The sequence below is a fragment of the Suricata suricatta genome, chromosome 7, assembly GCF_006229205.1.
Source record: "Suricata suricatta isolate VVHF042 chromosome 7, meerkat_22Aug2017_6uvM2_HiC, whole genome shotgun sequence".
In the NCBI taxonomy this organism is placed as follows: Eukaryota; Metazoa; Chordata; class Mammalia; order Carnivora; family Herpestidae; genus Suricata; species Suricata suricatta.
In genome coordinates, this window is record NC_043706.1 from 24,669,272 (window position 1) to 24,689,453 (window position 20,182).

General features: G+C 47.5%; 1 protein-coding gene and 1 non-coding gene across 2 annotated transcripts in view; one reads left to right on the forward strand and one right to left on the reverse strand.

Moving 5' to 3' along the window:
• Positions 1–20,182, forward strand: part of SLC22A23 (solute carrier family 22 member 23) — a gene marked incomplete at its 5' end in the record, with an annotated part of 176,684 nt that overhangs the window by 70,277 nt on the left and 86,225 nt on the right. The gene's annotated exons all lie outside the window — the stretch shown is intronic.
• Positions 787–890, reverse strand: LOC115297305. The gene has a single exon (XR_003911396.1). It is a non-coding gene; the product is annotated as a U6 spliceosomal RNA (small nuclear RNA).

Here is a 20,182-nt window from a genome sequence, read left to right on the forward strand (position 1 = left end):
TGACACTTTCCAGATAAACAGATCACATAGTGGTGTCACCCAGCTCTGATATATGTATCCTGGTCAGTGGTGGAACAACTCATAGGAGCTGCGTTAACAGTGGTGTCCTCAGTCAGGCAGACTGTATGTCTTTTTGGCCTTGGAGTGGTCACCACGCCATGGGTGGGACTTGATTTGTTTTCAGAATGTGCCTTCTCTGGAAAAATATAAGACCCTAGATGTGAGGCATCAACACGTCCCTCCAGGCCACTGCCCTACCTGTGTTAGGTCCTGCTTGTCTCAACGGTCTCCTGACTCTTGCTCTGCCCAGCCTCTATGACTCTGGGTGCCCATGATCTTTCTAGAGCACGGCATGATCACCTGATTCTGCAGCATTTGCAGGAACAGCCTTACTTCTGTTACCCTGTGACTGCTCTGGACATGATCCACACAAAAACCGGGGATCGGGTTACCTGCCCGCCCTCAGGTTGCTTTCAGACCAAAGGGAGAAAGAGGCATCTGCATATGGTCTTTGCACACTTTGTGCACCATGGGGCAACTGCCCTGGCCAGGCGGGTGGAGGCCCTCCTGGAGGAGGTGTCCTCTGAGCTTCAGGAAAGCTCTTTGACCCCCTTCCTGGAGGCTCTCCTTCCTGTGGACCCCCTCTTCACTCTGCTCCCAACCCTCTTCTCCCAGACTTAATTTGCACCTGAAATGCCTCTCCCTCCATCTGCCATTTGCATTTCCAAATTCTACCAGTTTCTCATTGAGCCAAGTCAAAAGGCCCCTCCCTTTTTCTTTCTCTTTTAAAATCTGGAATGCTTCGTGACTTTGCCTATCATCTTGTGCAGTGGCCATGCTAGTCTCCCCTGATCAGTCCAGTTTGGGTACATGTGCTGCCCAGGTAGCACAAAATGCCCTTTTTCATCATAGATGCCCCATCTCCCCAAACCCCAAGCCAGGGTCCAGATCCCCTCACTCTCTGAGCCCCTGCCCCACTTGACTCTGCCTTTGGTATGATCAGTGTCATTTTCCTCTCCAGCCAGCCTATGGGATAAATGTGTGTCCCATTGGGCTTTGTCCGACGGACCTCACGGTATTTGTAAAATGAACTCCACCCAAATACACTGGCCTGTATTTAACAGTAAAATACTTGTAATAGCAGTGCATGAATTAAATATTGACTCGGGGGTTAAAAGCCATTGGAAGTTCAGGAGCAGGGAAGAAGGACATGAGCACTGACAGCTGAGAAAGCCTTCCTGTGGGAACAAGGGCTGGAGGTGGAGGTGTTTCATGGCAGGAAGAAGAAGGCACATTCTAGAATGAAAGTAGGCGCATGGTGACAGGTCAGATACCAGAGGCAGGGTATGAGCACAGGGGCGGTGGAAGGGGGCAGGGCTGGCAGGGGCTCAAACCTGGCTCGGGAAGGCTGGCTTAAGAGGAAAGCTTGGGGAGCATCGCTTTGCACAGTGATTTGGTACCAACACAGCAATGGTTCCATGAATTGCTCAAATCAGACCATGAAATGAAGGAGGAGGAGGAGGAGGAGGAGGAGGAGGAAGCTGGGTGTCCAGCCTTTGGTCTGGCTTCTCACTAATGGGTGCCACCCTGAAACGATTGCACAGTAAATGTTTGCATTCTGAAGCCAGCATTAGTGTTTATAGCTGTGCTCTTGCTAGCACAATTGTTTAATGAAATCTGCAGGATCTTTATTACCCCAAATGCAGTGTATTTTTCCAGAGAAATATCTATGGCTATAAGGTATTCAAAGATGAGATATAGAAAAGGCTTCCTGATGCCTGCTAGAAATGGAATGGAAATACACACAGCACCAAATGAATTTGTTTCTACTATTAAATTTCCTAGTTTTCCAACTACTTGAAAGGCAAATTCAAGTAAACAGAAGAGACATGTGCTTTCCTCTAAGGGGAATGTTTTAATCAGAATAGAGACAGTTGATAGACATTTATATCTGGATCTCTTCTTTCTGCCCCATTAAACTAGAAATTGCTGTTTGCCAGTAGTGACCTAGTATATGTGTACAAGGCAAGATAATTAACTGGAAGGGGGCCATTTTGCAGAATGGCTTCGCGTGTCATTTGTAATGCCAGCCTTGTATATTCAGTACAGATAGACACGTTAGAGGCTTTGCCTCCCCATCCCTAGAGAGAGAGAGAGAGACTATACACAGTAAGTTACAAGTGCTGAAAATAGGCTGTGTGGTAGGACTGAGCCATTTCTCCCCAGAGCTCCTCTCCCTCCACACTCTCAGCCGCGGTGCTGGCCCGCTGGCCCTGGACCCTCCCCTGGTGATCAAGCTCACGATAGTGCCCGGCCACCGTAGTGGCGAATGGTTTTGCTGGATGTGTAACTATGCAGGAGATGTGGGAAAGCAATTAGCTTCCTGAGGGTCAGGAGCTGATATTCTATTTCAAAACACAGAATTTGCTCAGATATAATCACGAGAATTATCGGACTCCACTGGAGTTGTAGAAGCAATATTGTGACAGGGGGTGGTTTGTTTTGAAGCTGGCGTATGGGAAATATTAAATGATGAGTAGGGATGGATAAAGCAACTGTACAGCCCTCATTTCTTCCTGGGCTTGCTTTTCATTTTTTTCTGCTTTTTTTTCTTGTAGCTTCTTGTCACTTAAAGTCTCCCTTCTTATAGCTCTTAAGATTGTTCCAGATGGATAAATTTCTCTAATTTCTTTAAATATACTTGAATAATATGAAGATGTAGGCCGTCCACTTAACAATCAAGAGCAAGTTGTATTTGATATAAAACATCTCATAAAGTGTATCTTTTTTTGTGAAACTAACTGCAGAAAATGGAAATTATTAGTTGGAATGTTTAACAATTAGGCATGAAAAGTTTGAGAAATTTTTTCTCTTTCTGTATTTTCAGATCATAAAGGTTATTTTGGAGTTCCTATTTGATCATATAAAGTTAGAATTTTGAGCAGTTCTAGATGTTTATTAGCTTTTATGTCAGGAAAATTGGAGTCTCAGGGTTGCTGATTTTCTGCTAAAAGAAGAGAGGTCAAGTAAGTTTGAAAATGTTTGCAGCCTTCTCTTCTAGGAGACTTGGAAAGATGAATATGACTTAGGTCTTGTCCTTAGATGTTTCCTTTGGAGTCTTCCGTTCTGCGCTTCCCCACCCCCACCCCCACATCTGGCTCTTTTCTTCCCCGTGAGTTCACACCAACAGATGATCCTTAACTGCCAAATGTGTCAGAACCACACTTCCTGCTCCTGGGGCACACACTACTATTGGGATTTCAGATCTGGTAGTAAGTAGGAACTGAGAGTCTTCCAGATTCATAGTAGAAAATTTTAAAAGTAGACATTTCTGTTTGAGAGTATGTCAGTTGTATGTTTTCCACAGTTGTTACTGTGAAAACCTTGTGCTTGTTTGTGAATTACTTTGTTCCAAAGTATTTTGTCAAATGTGTATCGACCAAATTAAAAGCAAAGGCTTTCATGTTACGGAAAAAAAAAAAACAAAAAAAAAAACCAGGGACCACCTGTCAGCTGATCACGTTGTCCCGGACCCTGCGGGTCTTCACAGCAGACCTGACACTGGCCCCGCCTTCAGTCCAGGGCTCTGGGCGCACCTCGTGCTGGGCGGTGTCACAGTGTCCAGCAGCCTCTCACCTCCCCTCCCTGCTGTGGGGCTCAGGCCATCCATCTCTCTGCCCCCAGATGAATTCTGCCAAACCAGCCCTTGGAACACCATCGCTCTCTTCCTCACTGCCTGCCCATCGGTTTGAAACTCGGTTCATTTAAGGGTTGCCGTGGCTTGCTTTCCCCCAGTTTTACCACGGCTCACCTGTGTTCCCGCCAGTCTTCTCGGTGCTCTCACTGTACGCAGGTCATTGCAGGTTCGCCTCTTTGCTCATACTGTCCACACTGCCACATGGATTGCCTGGCTCCCCTTCTCACTATTCAGAGCTTACCCTTGGGGTCCCCCTCGGTGTTCCCTGAGACCTGTCATTCCAGTTCCAGACTGCACTGACTCACTCCTCCTGAATGGTGGTTCTCTTCCATCCGCCTGAGTGCTTACCGTCTGCAAAGTGCGGTGCCATGCGGGAGACCCTAAGGTGCACTGCGTGTGAGCCTGGCCACACAGCTCAGAGTCCAGCACGGGCATCGAAACATACATACAAGTGATGCTAATGCTGGGCCGAATGTAATAAGGACTGTAGTTGTTAAAGATAGGTAAAATTGATCCTGTTTACACAATTCAGATTCGTCTCTGTGTCCAGAGAAGGAGAGACGGTTCAGCGTCGTAGTTAAGAACTCAGATTCTGGAGCCCGAGGATGTGTTCCCAATAAGTAGGCAGGTATATGTTCTGTGACCTGGGGCAGTATCTCACCTTTATGAGCTCAAGCTTCCTTCTCTGGAAGAATGGAGATAATAAGCATGCCCACCTCCCGAGGCTGCTGGGAGAATCAAGGGAGTTAACACTGGAAGTGAGCGGGAGAGTGTGAACACGCAGTACGCACCAGGTGAGTGTTAGCCATTATCACCTCCACCTGCTATCACCTTGGTGCTCATGGTCACGGCAGATTTCAAGGACAGAAATGACAAGGTTAATGTCTCCCTGAGCCTGTGATGGGTGCTTGGTCAACATTTGAATAGAACACTGGGTCATCTGATACCTGGTTCTCATGCACTTTTGCTTCAGGATCAGCAGAGTGAGTGAGCGCTCTCTCCCCCACACTCCCTATGCCTAGCACAGCACTGCTTCAGACAGACTGTTCTGAAGTGAATTGGCTGAGAGTGGCTGTGTCGAGAATCCCCAGGACCACCCCCAGGGTCAACAGGGGAGTCACTAGGTCTCACAGGACTCGGCATCTCAGCATCTAGTTTGGCTTATAGCAAAAGGATACAGAAGAAAATCGGCAAAGGGAAAAAGCACATGGGGCAAAGTGCAGAGGAAAGGAGCCTTCGAGAGTCCTCTCCCGGTGGAGTCCCACAGGATGTGCTTCACTGCTCCAGCAGTGAATTGTGACACCACGTGGTAAACGTTGTCTACCAGGGAAGCTCACTAGAGACCCAGCACCCAAGAATTTCCCCGGACGCTGGTCACACAGGTGCCTTCTGCTGAGCACAGAAGGAAGGCAGGTGCTCAGCATAAACCACGGAGTCTGCACAACTGGTACGGGCACAGTGAGCGATGCTTGTGAGCTAAGGAATGGTAGGACTCCTGAGGTCCAAGTTCCCAGATGCCAGCCAAGGGCCAGCCATGCAAGGAGGCCTTTCTGAGGAGGGCAGTGTCGGGTCTGCTGTATGGACGCCTCCTCTTTGCACAACCAAGACTGAAGCTACGTGTTGAGCAGGCTTGTGACAAATTGGAATTTTACAGGAAAAAGAGAAATCTCATCCCATTGGGCATATTTTAAGCACTTTACTAATACTTGGCGATGAATTAATAATGGGGAGAAAGAGATTTGAGGCTAAACTTTTGAGAGGAAAAACAATTCTGAATTTGAAAGAGAATTTTGGCCCAGATTCTTCCGTAATTTCTGCACTTGCAGGCTTGCACCTAACACCTGCGCTGTGCTTCTGGCTCTCAGTGGCTGACGTGGAGGTCGAGCTGGGAGGCCAGAGCGTGTCCTGAGCCCCCTGGCAGTGAGGGTGGGAGACCCAGAGGAGCATGATTCTGCAGGCGCCAAAGCTGCAGGCTGGTCTCCGGCCTTGGACTCCACCCCCAAGCATTCCTTTCGCACAAGAAATACAGCTCAATGATAGGAAACCTCTCCCTGGCCTTCTCGGCCCTGCTCTGCACACGAACTGGACAGGATGCCTAGTATGGCTGTTCCGAGCAATCTGCAAGCTTAGATGTTAGCACACCTTGCCATTTTCACTCTGCGTTTTGGAATTCCTGTTTCTCAAGGGCGCCTGGGTGGCTCTGTCAGTTAAGCATCTGACTCCTGATTTCAGCTCAGGTTATAATCTCACAGTTCACCAGTCAGGCTCCATGCTGACAGTGCAGAGCCGCTTAGGATTCTCTCCCTCCCTCTCTCTGTCTCTCAAACTTTAAAAAAAAAAAGCCTAAAAAAACTTTATAATTTTTGTTTCCTGTTACCTCTTGCTGCATTAACACCCTACTTTGAAATACCGGAGGGATGTGATTGGCCTGAGGTGTGTCCTCTCATTGAAGAGAAAGTTTGTTTGTACCAAGGCTCCTCGAAGCAGATTATGTTCCCCATGCTCCAGGTGTTCATGCCCTTAAGGCAGAGCTCCAACTCTGGATCAGGTTAACCTGCCTATTGTACAAACCACTGACACTTCCAGCTTTTTGAGCACAGACCGAAACCGCCCCTCAGTTTCCTCATCCGTAAACTAGGGATGATAACAGGGAATGACAGGGAATACTATCCTACAGGATTGTTTTGGGCTTAACAGAGATACCATTTTTATTGGTTCTAAAATGCATCCTCACCGCCCCCCCCACACACACATTTCAGCATTTGTGAAATCAGAATGCATCTTATAATCAATGCTGTCAGAGGTTAACTGGCAATTTTTTCTTCTTAGTGGTACATTCAGTAATAGTACATCACAAAATCAGCAGCCCCATAGATTAGATGAAATACTATGGATGTTTGTAGAACTTAATATAATGTCTTGTAGGAAAAAAAATGTGCAGGATAGTTAGCTGTCATTGCCATTATCAATGTCATTGTCATCATCAAATACAATACCCTTCCAGGAAGGACAACAGCTGTTTTTCCTGTTTAGGTATCTGAGGTTTAGAACTCCCAAGACAAAGATTCCTATCCGCACATGACAGATGAGCAAAGTGAGTCTCAGGAAGTTCAGGCACTTACTTACCTTCCCCCACGGAGCTGGCAAAGCTCAGACCGGGAGTCTGCAAGCCACAGTCTACCGGTTAGATCTGGCCAACTGCCTTTAAAAATTTTTTTAATGTTTATTTTTAAGAGAGGGAGACAGAGCCCAAGTGGAGGAGGGGCAGACAGAGAGGAAGACACAGAATCCGAGCTGTCAACACAGAGCCCAACACAAGGCTTGAACCCACAAACCAGAGATCATGACCTGAGCCAAAGTTGGACATGAACTGACTGAGCCACCCAGGCACCCCGGCCAACTGCCTTTTTAATGTGGTCTGTGAGCTATGCATGGTGTTTACATTTTTTAAAAGTTGTAAATCATCAGAAGAAGAGTAATATTTTGTGATGCATGGAGATTATAAGAAATTCAAGTTTCAATGTCTCTTCAATAAAGTTTTATTGGAACACAGCCCTGCTCATACATTTACATCTAGTCTATGTTGACCTTTGCATGACAGTGGCAGAGGTGAGTGCAACAGAAACCACATGGCCCCACAACACCTAAAATATTTGCCATTTGGCTTTTTAAGGGGAAAATTTTGCCAACTCCTCTTTGCACTCTGACAAGTGTCCTCTTGAGGAAGGAAGTTTCTTGTTCATCATTTTATCTTCCACCCTCAGTAGGCACTCAGTAAGTGCTTCCTAAATTGAATTTCTGTAATCAGTGCTAGTCTAGGAAGTAAATCTCAAGTCATGCTGGTTACCATGGCACCAGATAAACATCAAAATAAAATGCCCATGAGCTCAAGAAGAGGAAAACCAGTTACAGAAACTCTTCAAGACACTTTTTCACATGTTCATATTTGTGTTGCAGTATCTCTTAGAAAATAAATGAAATAAAGTGATTCCGTAAGAACAAGGCCACATTCCAGGAGCAGCTGAATGGGTAAATAAGTCTCAGGTAGGAGATGTTTTCGGAAAACTGAGCACTTACAGTTCGCTGCTTCTCAGCCCTTGAAAGACGCACCCGTGCAGTCGCTATAGGACCAAGCACAGACGGCAGCGGCTTCAGCCGTCAGAAGACCCTTCAGCGGGTGTGTGAAGAAATGAATCATGATGTCCTGGCTTTGAAGGCCCTGTTGGTTTCAAAAGATCAATCAAGTTATTGAAATAAACCAGGATCAATGTTTCCTCCTCATTAAATGTTTACAACGTAGGCAAGCATAGACACACTCAAGGTCATTGTAGGGCTTGCTCAATTTGGAGTTGGAGCCAGCTGTGGGGGACATGGGCCCACAGTCAGGTGACGGGCACTGAGGTGAATGCAGAGCTCCAGTTTGTTTGACTGCAGGAAGTAAGTGGCGCGGGGCACCCTGGGAACTTCCTGTGGTGGCAGCTGGAGCAGCCTGAGACCCACATAGGTGGCCGATGCCAGCAGCTCTGCAGTTATGGCCTTCTCTCCTTGCCCACCTGGACGCTGCTTGCTCTGGAGCTCAGGGGTCCCTTGGGAGAGAGCTCCATTCATTACACCCCTGTGAGAAAGCTTCATGCAGAGTCAGAACCAAGAGCCAGGGCCACCTGCCCTCGGAAGTCTGCATGGACCTCCCCTCCCAACCCCCTGATAAAATTTGGAAGTTCCCCAAGGACCAATTCAAGATTTTTCAAAACTAGTTTTAAGCATTTAAATTGTTTAATTAATTTCGCTTTAAGTCATTCCCCCCACCAAAAAACAATTAAAAAAAAATTTGTTTTCATTTCTAGATGTGGCTAATCACCTTCAGTTTTATACAGGAAAAAAACAAGTTTAGGAGGAAAAAATCTCCAACCAAGGCATTTTTAAAAATAGAAGCATGTGTTTGGTAAAGTGAAGTTCAGTACACTGTAATCCATTCTCTAATGGTCATCCTCATAAAATTGGATATATTTTCACATAATTTGCCTCTTAAAAGAAAAGTGTGATGCACAACAGTTAATTGTGGTTACAGTGTAGTGAATTTTTATCTTTTTCTCTTGAATATGGAAATGTACCTCAGTGAGAACACCTGGGTGGCTTAGTTGGTTAAGTATCTGACTCTTTTTTTTTTTTTAACATTTTATTTATTTTTGAAAGACAGAGCCAGCGCAAGCAGGGGAGAGTCAGAGAGAACAGGAGACACAGAGTCCAAAGCAGCCTCCAGGCTCTGAGCTAGCTGTCAGCACAGAGCCCGAGGTGGGGCTCAAACCCACGAACTGTGAGATCATGACCTGAGCCAAAGCCAGATGCCTAACCGACTGAGTCACCCAGATGCCCCAAGCATCTGACTCTTGATTTCAAGGCTTGATCTTAGGATTGTGAGTTCATGCCCAGCATGGAGCCTACTTTAAAAAGAGAGAAAAAGAAAGAGAGAGAGAAAAAAAAAAAGAAAAGAAAAGAGTACCTATTTGGAAGGGAACCACTTCTAATATTGAAGCAATATTGATTGTTTCCACATATACACATTTTAAGACTGAAGCATCTCAGCAGTCTTTGGTTTAAAATGCTTGGATAGACCAGGCCAGGGCCTTTAAAAAAACTGCTTCTAATTGAGAATCTAAACCTATGTTTACACCATTATTTCTTTTTTTTTTTTAATGTTTATTTATTTTGAGAGAGAATGCATGCATGCATATGAGCAGGGGAAGGGCAAAGATAGAGGGAGAGGGAGAATTCCAAGCAGGCTCTGTGCTGTCAGCTCAGAGCCCAATGCAGTGCTCAAACTCAGAACCATGAGATCATGACCTGAGCCAAAGTCAAGACTTGGACGCTTAACAGACTAAGCCACCCATGCTCCCCTACACCATTATTTCTAATAAGCGAGTTACACATAAACTTTTGGAAAGCATTTATTTGTGAGGCGGAAAGTGCCTTGAACATAGGGTTGGAGGAAAGTTATAGGGAGTTGGTGACTTAGTCCTTGCTTGTCATATTTTTTTTGTCCTTGTATTTTTAATTAGGGGCCTCGCAGTGTGGGAAACAGGATTCACCTGCTTTCATAGTTCCCATCTGCCGGAATGTCCCTGTCGTGTGAAGAAATGCTTGAAGGAGTCTGGAGGAATTATCAGCTGAGCTAAATTATTCATGGGAATATTAAGAAGGCAAAAAAGTATTTTCTCAAAAAAAAAAGTAAACCTCACACTTTAAGTGACAGTCAGAATTAGGTTAAAAATAGAGCCATCTCTGGGAAAGACCACAGAATTTTAATTAGCTCATCACTGAGCAGTTCTGATGTGTCAGCAGGTTGGTCCCAGAGGGGATGCCAGGACCTCTGTGCTTATACACATTTTTTTTCAGTGCATTTAGGTAAAAGCAGGAACTGGTGTGGAGCCTTGACAGGCTGCCCGTACAGCCCACCTTGCGAGCAGCATACATCTCAGCAACTGGAATTGGTGGCAAGCCTGTGTGGGACTCCCTCTTCCGTTTATCATTTCCACTGGTTCTTGGTCTCCTTTCCTGATTCCTGTTCTTGTACCCCCATCCATTCACAGCTAGTGAGTCTCCATCCTGTTGGGATTCGTTTTGCATAATTTATAGCATCACAGGGTTTGTTTTAATTTCTCTGAACTCTTACAGATTGAATTGCCCATCCCTGATTTTTTTTTCGGCTTTTAATCACTCTGACCCACTTTATGTTGAAATTTGGCCAATTTGACAGAAATGAAAGCTCCTTTTAAAGCAGTACTTTTGAGTCTTCTGAATCTTTTTTGGGCCAGAGACCCCTTGGAGAATTTCATGAAAACAATGAGTCCTTCCCTTGGAAAAAATGTGTATGTCACACACACACACACACACACAGACACACACACACACACACACACCCATGTACACGTGCATGCATGTGCCTACACAGTTTTACATAAAACTACAGAATATTCATGGTTATCCCTAAAACACATCTGTGGACCCTAGGTTGAGAACTACATGGCTCTGTCAGAACACCAGGGCCAGGAGACCTGGGTGGATCCTGACTTGTGTCCTGAACACTGGGATCTTATAGAAGATGCATTATGGGAAGGACCAGAGCAGGAGGCATATATCCAAGATGGAGGATATATGTCTCGTCATATTGAACCAAGGATTCAAATTGAGGTTGAAAACTCTGGTACCAGAAAATACCTTTGGCCAACAGAGTAGGGATTCAGTGGTTGTGAACTCCCACCCCAGAAGGCCTCTTAGCTTCTCTCTACCCTCAGTGGCCTTGACCTCACTGGAACCCAGTGATGGGCTTCCCATGTGATAAGCACTTGGACTGCCTATAAAGCTGCAGAGAGCCCAAAGTTTCTGGATAAGGCTGAGGCAGCATAGTAAGACTTAGCGTTCAAGAAAATGTGACTAACTCAGTAGGAGGCCTTGGGGACCCGTGCCTGGGTTTTGCTCTCTTAGAAGGAGAGTTAATTGCTCATTTGAGTCCCAATCATGGACATGGGGTACAAGTGGGGTCCTCATGTGACCAGTCTTTAAGTGCTAATGAAACCCTTCAACAGAGCAGCCACTAGAAAACCTCACCTAGGATGTAGTCTACATCTTTCTACTCTACCACCAGCTGTGTGAGTTCCAGCAACCTGACTCGCCTCCTTGAGCCTCAGTTTCCTCATCCGTGAGACGGGAATACTAATATCTTCCTCTCGGGGGTGGTTATAAAGCCATGTAGGTAATGCCTGGATCCTCCTCTCCGCTTTCTATGACCCAGATGTGGCTCGGTCCTGGCTGGGGCGGCCATGGGCCTGCCCTGCTCGTGGGGAGGGGGCATTGGGAGGAAGATACACAGGGCTGTCTGCAGGTGCTGCTGAAGCCTGGTCCTGGGGCCGCAGGACAGTGGGCCTGCAGGTGCCATCAAGCCAGGTTCACTGATGCTGGAGGTGATGGCGTGTAGAAACAGACCAAAGGACAAGGCTTTGAATATCCAACTAATTGCACCTGCCTGGACCCTCATTCTGCCTTGAAAGTTTGATTTCTGGACTACTTAAGAAATGCGCTTTGAATTCCTGAAGCTTGTGATACAGAAGCAGCTGTGACCTCCAAGAAGCCCAGGAAAGCAGGAAGCTCCGCAGAAAAAGCCATTTCCCTTGAGGTACACAAGCACTTTCTCTAAAGGTTTGCTAACAGTGATGTCTAGTGCAAAAAAAACTGAAAAACAAAAAACCCCAAAGATGTCCTCTCAGAAGTTCATGGGACACACGGATTGGCTGATGGCTTCGTTTGTGTATCAGTAGGATCCTGTTCATCTGCTCACTGCCTCAGACTTGAGCTCGTCCCCTTGCCCTTTTCTTTTAGAGGAAATACCTCGGGTGAATTCTGTAACACTGACAAGTCTAAATGAAGTTTTATTTTAAAGTAGAGGACAGGGTGGGGACACAGGCTGCTTGCTTAAGCTAGATTTTACCTACCATGGCCCCAAGGCCCATGGTGGCTCCTGGCAGGGGGAAAGTGGGGCGAGCTCTGTGGTTTAGTATTCCTCTAAGACTGATATTTGGGGGGGTGTTTTGCTTGTGGAAAAGGTCTGTGTGAGTTCTGTGATCTTCAGCTCAACACCTGTCTTACAGTAACAGAACAGATTTTTAATGGAATTATGCTGGAAAATCCATAATGGATAGTTTCCATGGTTATTGCTTTAATCAGTATTCTTTAGTGTTCAATCCTTTGCCAGAAATACCAAGAAATGGAGAATGTGTGCTCTCCGACAGCAGGTGTACCCTGCTAGCTTTGCTCACCGCCGCGTCTTCAGAGCCCAAACGGGGACAGGCACACAGTGGGGATGCAGCAAATACTTGGTGGCTGGTTGGACTGATCTGGAAGCCAGTGTTAAAGGAAGTCCTGTCCTTTCTCCAGTCTAGGTTGATTGTGGTCTCTTTCCGTGTTCTCCGGACCCAGAATACCGGATGGAGGACCAGTCCATCTGTAGACACAGCTTAGTGACAAGCAGACCCCTGCACCTTATCCTCATGCTCTTTCTCTTCCCTGTGGCTCCCAGGGACCAAGAACTGCTTGACACTTTCTCTGATTCCTTCTGAGCTCCATAGCTAGAGTGACCTGCCTATACCCCAAACCCATCACATAACTGTGCGGCGTTGGACCCTTTCAGAGACCTGTGTCCCAGGCTTAGGCACATCCTGAGCGGCAGGCCCAGGGATGGCTAGGGGGCATGTCTTCTCCTCCCCTGGGTGGCTTCCTTAGCCTGGAGTAACTGTTTCCTCTCCCGTGGCCCCTTCACATACGCGCTTCATGAACTGACGCCGAAATGCAGCAGTGGGGCGACCTCCTGAAACCCTCCCTCTTCTGTGTCAAATTTAGATGCCCTTCCTGTGAGACCTCATCCCATCATGTCAGCAGGGGATTGGGGACAGGTGTGACCTCATCCTGTCGGACGAGCAAGGTGCCCGGGCAGGTCATCACACAGTGTGAGGAACAGGGCACGGGGGACAGGTATGACTTCATCCCACAGTGCTTTACCGGTCCTGACTATTGGCTTTGGGGTTTTTGTTTGAAGAAGGGAATGAGCATGAAAGAACCGTAACCTAGGAGTCTGAAAACATGGATTCTGGGGCTAAAGTGAGGAATTTATCAGCTTTGTAACCGAGGCCAGTTTGCTTCAGAGAGCTGAGAGCTGAGTCATACCTATTCCGTCTTACCCCATCACGCAGGATCAGACACGTCTGCATGTGCGGAAAGGTTTCTCTGAACTAGAAAACCCCGTGCGGGTGCTCAGCGGCACTGTCAAGGCACTTGGTGTTCATGTGCAAGTGAAGGAATCTTGCAGATTTGTGTGCAGATTGGGCAGTGAGCCTTTTTTTCTCTGTATACGCCTCACCTTTGTCCCATCCCAAAGGGACTACTGATAAGAGTGCCCCTGGAGAGCTGGACGGCAAAGGCACAGTTTGGTAAGGGGCATGGATGTGGGACCACCCTGCGATCCTGTGCTTCCTAAGTCTGCGGGTCAGGCCAGGTAGAGTCAGCACCCATCTGGGCCTCCAGCTAGACCAGATTCGAATCTCGTGGCCTGAAGTTTAAGGACACCCTTCGGCTGTGCCTGGAAGGTGGCTAATGACTCGTGGGGTCAGGCAGCCCCTGGCTCTGTCCCATGTCTCTGTCTCCTCTTGGAAATGTAAAGCTAGTACCCCTGAGTATATACCAGGTTAGGAGGGGTGGGGGCAATGGAGTAATTGCTGAAAAGGAGCCTGAGCAGAGTCCGGGGTTGGGCTCCTCTCAGCACGGCCTTGGAAGAGGCTGCTTCTTTCTCCCCCTGGGCATGGCAGTGCCTGGAGCAAGGAGGAGCCAGTCTGCAGTGCTAGGTTTTCCTTTTTTGGAGTGCTATTGTCTTGGTAGAGTAGGCGGCAGGCCCCTCAGTCCTGAGTGTACTTAGTCCTAGTCTGGTGTGGCTGCAGGGCCCCCCACTGGGCCGGAGCTCGGCTCGGGCATCATCCTGGCTCCTCAGGGTGATCACCCTGGATGGCCATGCACTGAATGGGGAAGTGAGCCCATGGGCAGTGTTCTTACCTCCTCCTTTTCCCTTTACCTCCCCTCCCTCCCCTCCCAGCCTCTTTTCACCCTGTGCCCCCTGGGCCATCACTGTTCCCTGAGGAGGAAGGCTGCTGAGGCCGCAGCATCCCAGCTGGGCCATGTCTTTCGTCCTGTTATGGCTGGTGGCCTGGCCCCTGGGACAGAGCGCCACAGACCCCTGCTGGCCCTCAGCCCTGATGCTACTCAGCTATCTGAGCTCTCAGTTTCTCCCCTGCTTCTGTGCACGGTGAGGACAGGTGAGCCATGGTTACAGAGAGAAAAAAACTGGCAAAGGGAGAGACTTGTATTTTTCTTGTTTGTTTTGAAACAATGCATACCTGAGTCGCAGGGAAAAAATGCCACTGCTCACACCTGTCATGCCTTATTTTTTTTTTAACAAAGAAAAAGGGTCCTTAAGGAAAAGCAATACTAACAACAACAACTGAGGTCAAATGGTTAGATTCCAAATACTGAAAATTACAGTTCTAATTGTCACATCTTAGAAGAACCATAGATGGGGTGCCTGGGTGGCTCAGTTGGTTAAGCATCCGACTTCGGCTCAGGTCAGATCTCATGTTCGTGGGTTCGAGCCCCGCATCAGGCTCTGTGCTAACAGCTCAGAGGCTGGAGCCTGCTTCCGGTTCTGTGTCTCCTTCTCTCTCTGCCCCTCCCCCTCGCATGATCTGTCACTCTCTGTATCAAAAATAAATAAAACATTAAAAAAAAAAAAGAAGAAGAAGAACCATAGAAATTAAGGTTCTCCTAATCTGGCCCAACCATCACTATCAGTGTTCACATCAATGCGAACCAAAATAAATATTCATTGAACAGCTCCTTCCCAAATGAAAAAGAATGCAGCATTCTGACTTCAGTTTATTGCCACTGAATCTGGACCTCCTCTCTACATCTTCTGCCACACCTACACCCCATTTCCTGCAATTGTCTGCTAAAAATGATGCCTTTCACTGCTGCCTCTGAAGCAGATTAGCAAACTATGGCCCTCCACCTGTTTTTGTAAATAAAGTTTTATTGGAACACAGCCAAAAAAAAAACACCCACCTTTTGTCCTCAGCTGAGTGGAGAGCCCATTTCTGACCTCGTCACAAGTTATGGGCAGTGGGCCGCAGGACTGGCCCTGAGTGTAGCAGGGAAGGACCTTTGTTAGACTTTCTCAGGGTAGGGGACATCACCTGCTGTAGGCATAGGGATCAGGCTGCCTGGGCTGGCCGTAGACTGCCGGAAGCCTTGGTGGGCACAGATCCTACCAAGTGCTGCCAGCTTGGTAGGAAGTGGGGTGAGCAGAATGCTAATAACAGCAGAACAGGAAACCATTCCTGGCTGAGTGCTGAGCCATCAAGTGCGAATGCAGATCAAAACTCAGTTTCTCGGCCTTGGAGCATCCATCACTAAAAGGCTGTTAATTGGCTGAGCGTGTTTAATATTTCATTCACACCCGTGGAAACAGAGAGGCTGGCCAGTGGCAGAGGCTGGCACAGAACTTTCCCCTTTCACCACCACCCTGTTCCCCTTGCCTTCAAAAGTCTTGATTTGATGGTCCTCTAACATCTCCACTTAATTTGGTTTTCCTCTGCTGGCTAAGGGGATGCCGCAGGGTTCGGGATCTGCAGCTGTGAGCTGCAGTTTTCCACTCTGCAGTCTGAGTGACGGAGAGACAGACCACATTCATAGATGACAGATTGGGAATCTCCTTCTGCCCCAGAATTCTGGTCCTGTACCTTATTTAGGAAGATTGGTCTGGGGCTTTGTGGGGTCATTCATTTTAATCCTCCAGAGCCTGGCTCCATGGAGAGACCCCAGGGGGACCCCAGCAGGCCCTTGCCTGTTGAACAACTATTTGGGTCAAGAACGGGTTTCCTCAGTAGGCGTTCCAATGTCTAATTAAAATGTACACTAATGTTTTTGTTGTTTTGTTCTTTCGTTTCATTTTGTTTTTAATGTTCATTTTCTTTTTGAGAGACTGGGAGCCGGGGAGGGACAGAGAGAAGGGGTGGACAGAGGATCCAAAACAGGCTCTGTGCTAACAGCAGACAGTCCGATGTAGGGCTCAAACTCAGGAATCATGAGATGAAGACCTGAGCTGAAGGCAGACACTTAACCAACTCAGCCACCCAGGCGCCCCTATACTAGTGTTTTCTGGGTATACTTAAGGATGATATCCTGTGTGTGTGTGCATGTACACGTGCCCAGTAGAGGTTTGCAGAGCCTTTCACTTACTGATATGCATATGAATCTCTGAGGAAGGTGAACCACATGTTTTCTTTATTTCTCTGTGGTCTCTGAATGGCAGCATGAGGCAGCACAGTGTTTGGATTTGGGGTGTTTTCTGGATCTCACTGTAGTTCCTCCAGGGTAGGGACTGTGTCTGTTTGCTTCTAGCTATTATCATGGGAATGGCTCATTGTCACACTTCACTAATGTTTACCATATGAACGCCTCTTGTAATCCTTGGAGATCGTCTTGTTTCTTATAGCCCCAATAATGTGATACAACAGAAAGAATATTGAGAAACAAAGCTATTGAGGGTTTTTCTTGCATCACATGGGGGCTTGCTGTTGTCAAGACTGCTTTGTAGAGAGGGTGTTCCCAGCGCTTTCAAAGGAGAGTGAGGTATTGGTGATGCAGCGGGATGTCTCCAGGGCACCCCTGGAGAGGGATATGTGTGACCTCTCCTGGCTGTTAAATTTTGGACAGCTCCATCCCTGTGGCAGGCTGGCCCTTACCGAGCCATGCTATATGAGGTGACCCAATGCACTCAAAGGACAGAGAAGGACAGGACGTGGTATAAACCACCCATCGGCAGAGAATTAATTCATCCAAGTTTTAAAAATGAAAAATGATGTAGAAATCATCTCAAAGCTTCCTAATAAGGGAAGGCTTTGGGGACCCAACATCCCCCCTCTTAAACTGCCATTGGTTGTGGATTGTTGATGTTTTGGCGGAAAGGTGAGGCAGAGGGGATGTTTTGTGCAATGCACCTGCAAGTCTTCTTTGGAAAGGAAGCCCGGATCCAAATCCCAGCTGGCTGAGGTCCTAAGTCATTTGAAGAATTTAACTTGTGGGCAAATGTAAAAGGCATAGAAGCAGAAAATAAATGATCTATGGAAATGTAAAATGTGGGGCGCTTTCTGCAGCCTGGATGTGGGGTCCCTCCCGCCTCCTTCTTCTCTGCTGCTGTGTGCACCCTGCTCTCCTCCCTTACTGACCCACTGTGCCCTAGCTCCTGGTGCCCCCCATCCCCTCCCAGGGAAGGCCCCTTCAGTTCGCCCTTCTTAGCCTGCTCCTGGCTCAGGCAGGACGCCCACATCACTTGTGGTGTCTATTGGAGGACACCTGCCTCTCTTCTCTCTCCATCATGGAGGGCTCAGCTCTTGGTCCTCTTTTTTGCCTAAGTACCTGGAACAGCGTCCGAGGCTGAGATGAGCAATGAACCACAGGGACAAGTGGAAGGCTGGAGATGTGGAATGAGATTGCCAGGGTTGACCTTAGGAGATGAAAAGGCTCTGAAGCAACCTCCCCCTGCTATTGAGCCGGTGCCTGAAATCTGACCATTTGGATGTCTATTTTAAGCCACATCGGACGCAGACTTGACCACTGAGAATGGTAACACAGCAAGCTCTATGAATCGCTTCCACATCTTGGTGATTGAGTTTATCTGATTCTCCTTAAGGAAAAGAGGGGCCAGCATGAGGATCCTGTGTCCTTGTGTGGGATGGGCACAGACCCCGGGGGTCAGAGTCCCCAAGGGCAGATACACCTACTTTATAGTTTGGGGTGTTTTATTTACGGGAGGATATTTTTTATTATGGTAAAATACATGTAATATAAAATTTACCGTTTTAACTATTTTAAAGTATACAATTCAGTGACATTAAGTACATCACATTGTTCATTCTAGAACTTTTTCATCTTGCAAAATTGAAACTCTGTACCCATTAAACACCAACTCTTCATCCCCCCCCCCCCCACAACCCCCTGGCAGCCACCTTCCTACTTTTTATCTCCATGAATTTGACAACTCTAGGGACCTCATGTGAGTGGGATCATACAGTATTAATACTTTTGTGACGGGCTTATCTCACTAAACATAATGCCCTCAGTTCATACGTGGTGTGGCCTGTGTTGGAAATTCCTTTTTAAGGCGGAAACTATCGTATTAGAGGGATATACCCCATTTTGTTTACCCATTCATTAGCCGATGGGTTGTTGACATTTGGGTTGTTTCTACCTTTTGGCTGCTGTGAATAATGCTGCTGTGAAGATGTGTATGCAAATACCTTTTTGAGTCGCTGCCTTCAGTTATTGTGGTTATCTATCCAGACGTGGAATTGCTGGGTCATATCGTAATTCTGTGTTTAGCTTTTTGAGGACCCGCCATGCTGTTCTCCACAGCGGCCGCCCCATGTCACCTTCCCACCAGGGCACAGAGGGGCCTCTTTCCCCACATTCTTGTCATTCTAACAGGGGCAAAGGGTGTCTCATCGTGGTTTGGATTTGCATTTCCCGAATGGTCAGCGATGTTGAGCCCCTTCCCATGTGCTTATTGGCTATCTTCTGTCTTCCTTGGTTTCTATTTTGTTTTAAACTTGCACTCACGATACTCATTCACGTGGATCCTTATGTGTGGCCCGAGAAGAACCCCTCAGTGATGAAGGATGGGTGAGCGGAGCAGCCAGCCTAGCTCACGGCGGCGGCTGCCTGCCTGAAGGAGGGGCCCCTCCGGGAGATGCTCGCTCTCGCACTGCCCCAGAGTGACATGTGTCACGGCCTACTCTTCACTCCCGCTTCTCAGGGCCCATCCAGCTTGCAGTTGCAATGATCTGTGACTCTGGATGTGGCCTGTCTCTGTGGCACTGAATTTATCAGGAGTCTTGTTTTTTGCACGCGTGTAACCTGGACTTCCCATCCTGTCACACTAAGTGACTGGGACTCACAGGGTGAGGGACAGAGAGGAGGGGGTAGCGAACCTGATGGAGAAACACCACAGGTCGGGGGAGAGAAAGCAAGGGATCCCAGAGCTTTGGTTCAATGTTGGGCAACATCTCCCAACGCCTTCGCCAGCCTCCCAAAGGCAAGCCCCTGCTGGCTGCTCTTTCACCAGAGCTGTGGCTCCTGCTGGTCCTGGAGTTGGTTGATGACACAGAAGTCCCTCCCAGGGACTTTCTGACACTGATTACCAAACCCGTTCTCCCAGCCTCTTCTGCACAGGTCCCCTTTCTCCAGGGAGTTGCCTCCCACCTGTCTTAGCCCTCTTTTCTCCCCCGACAACTCTTCCAGGCAGGACTGTCCTACTGACTTTCCCCCTTAAGGTCAAATCCAAATGCTGATTCCTCTGCAAAATCCTCCCCAGGATTCACTCCTGCAGCATAAACATCACACCTGGGTGTGCCTGGTCTCAGGGTCACGTGTCTCCTCCTTCAGCCTGCCGGCCCCTGAGGCCAGGAATGCGGCTTAGCCATCTCCCCAGGCTTAGCACCACTGCAGCATCGTTGCTGCATAAGTAGACGGGATGCATTCATTATGCACAACCATCCTTCTGTTTTCCCTTATTCACCATTATTCAGTGTTTTCTCTGGGTCGGGAGTTGCGCATGAGACGTTGAAAAAGAACAGAGTCTCTAAACTCAAGGGAGATGTTAATTTGGCTTTTTTTTTAAAAAAAAAAAAAGATGCTAAATGTCAGTTTATGACATGCTTTTAAATATCATTTTAATATATTTTTTAAATTTTTTAGTCTTCATGGGGAGGTGGGGCAAAGACAGAAGGAGACACGGAATCCAAAGCAGGCTCCAGGCTCAGAGCTGTCAGCACAGAGCCGGAGGCGGGGATCAAACTTACGAACAGCGAGTTTATGACCTGAGCTGAAGTCAGC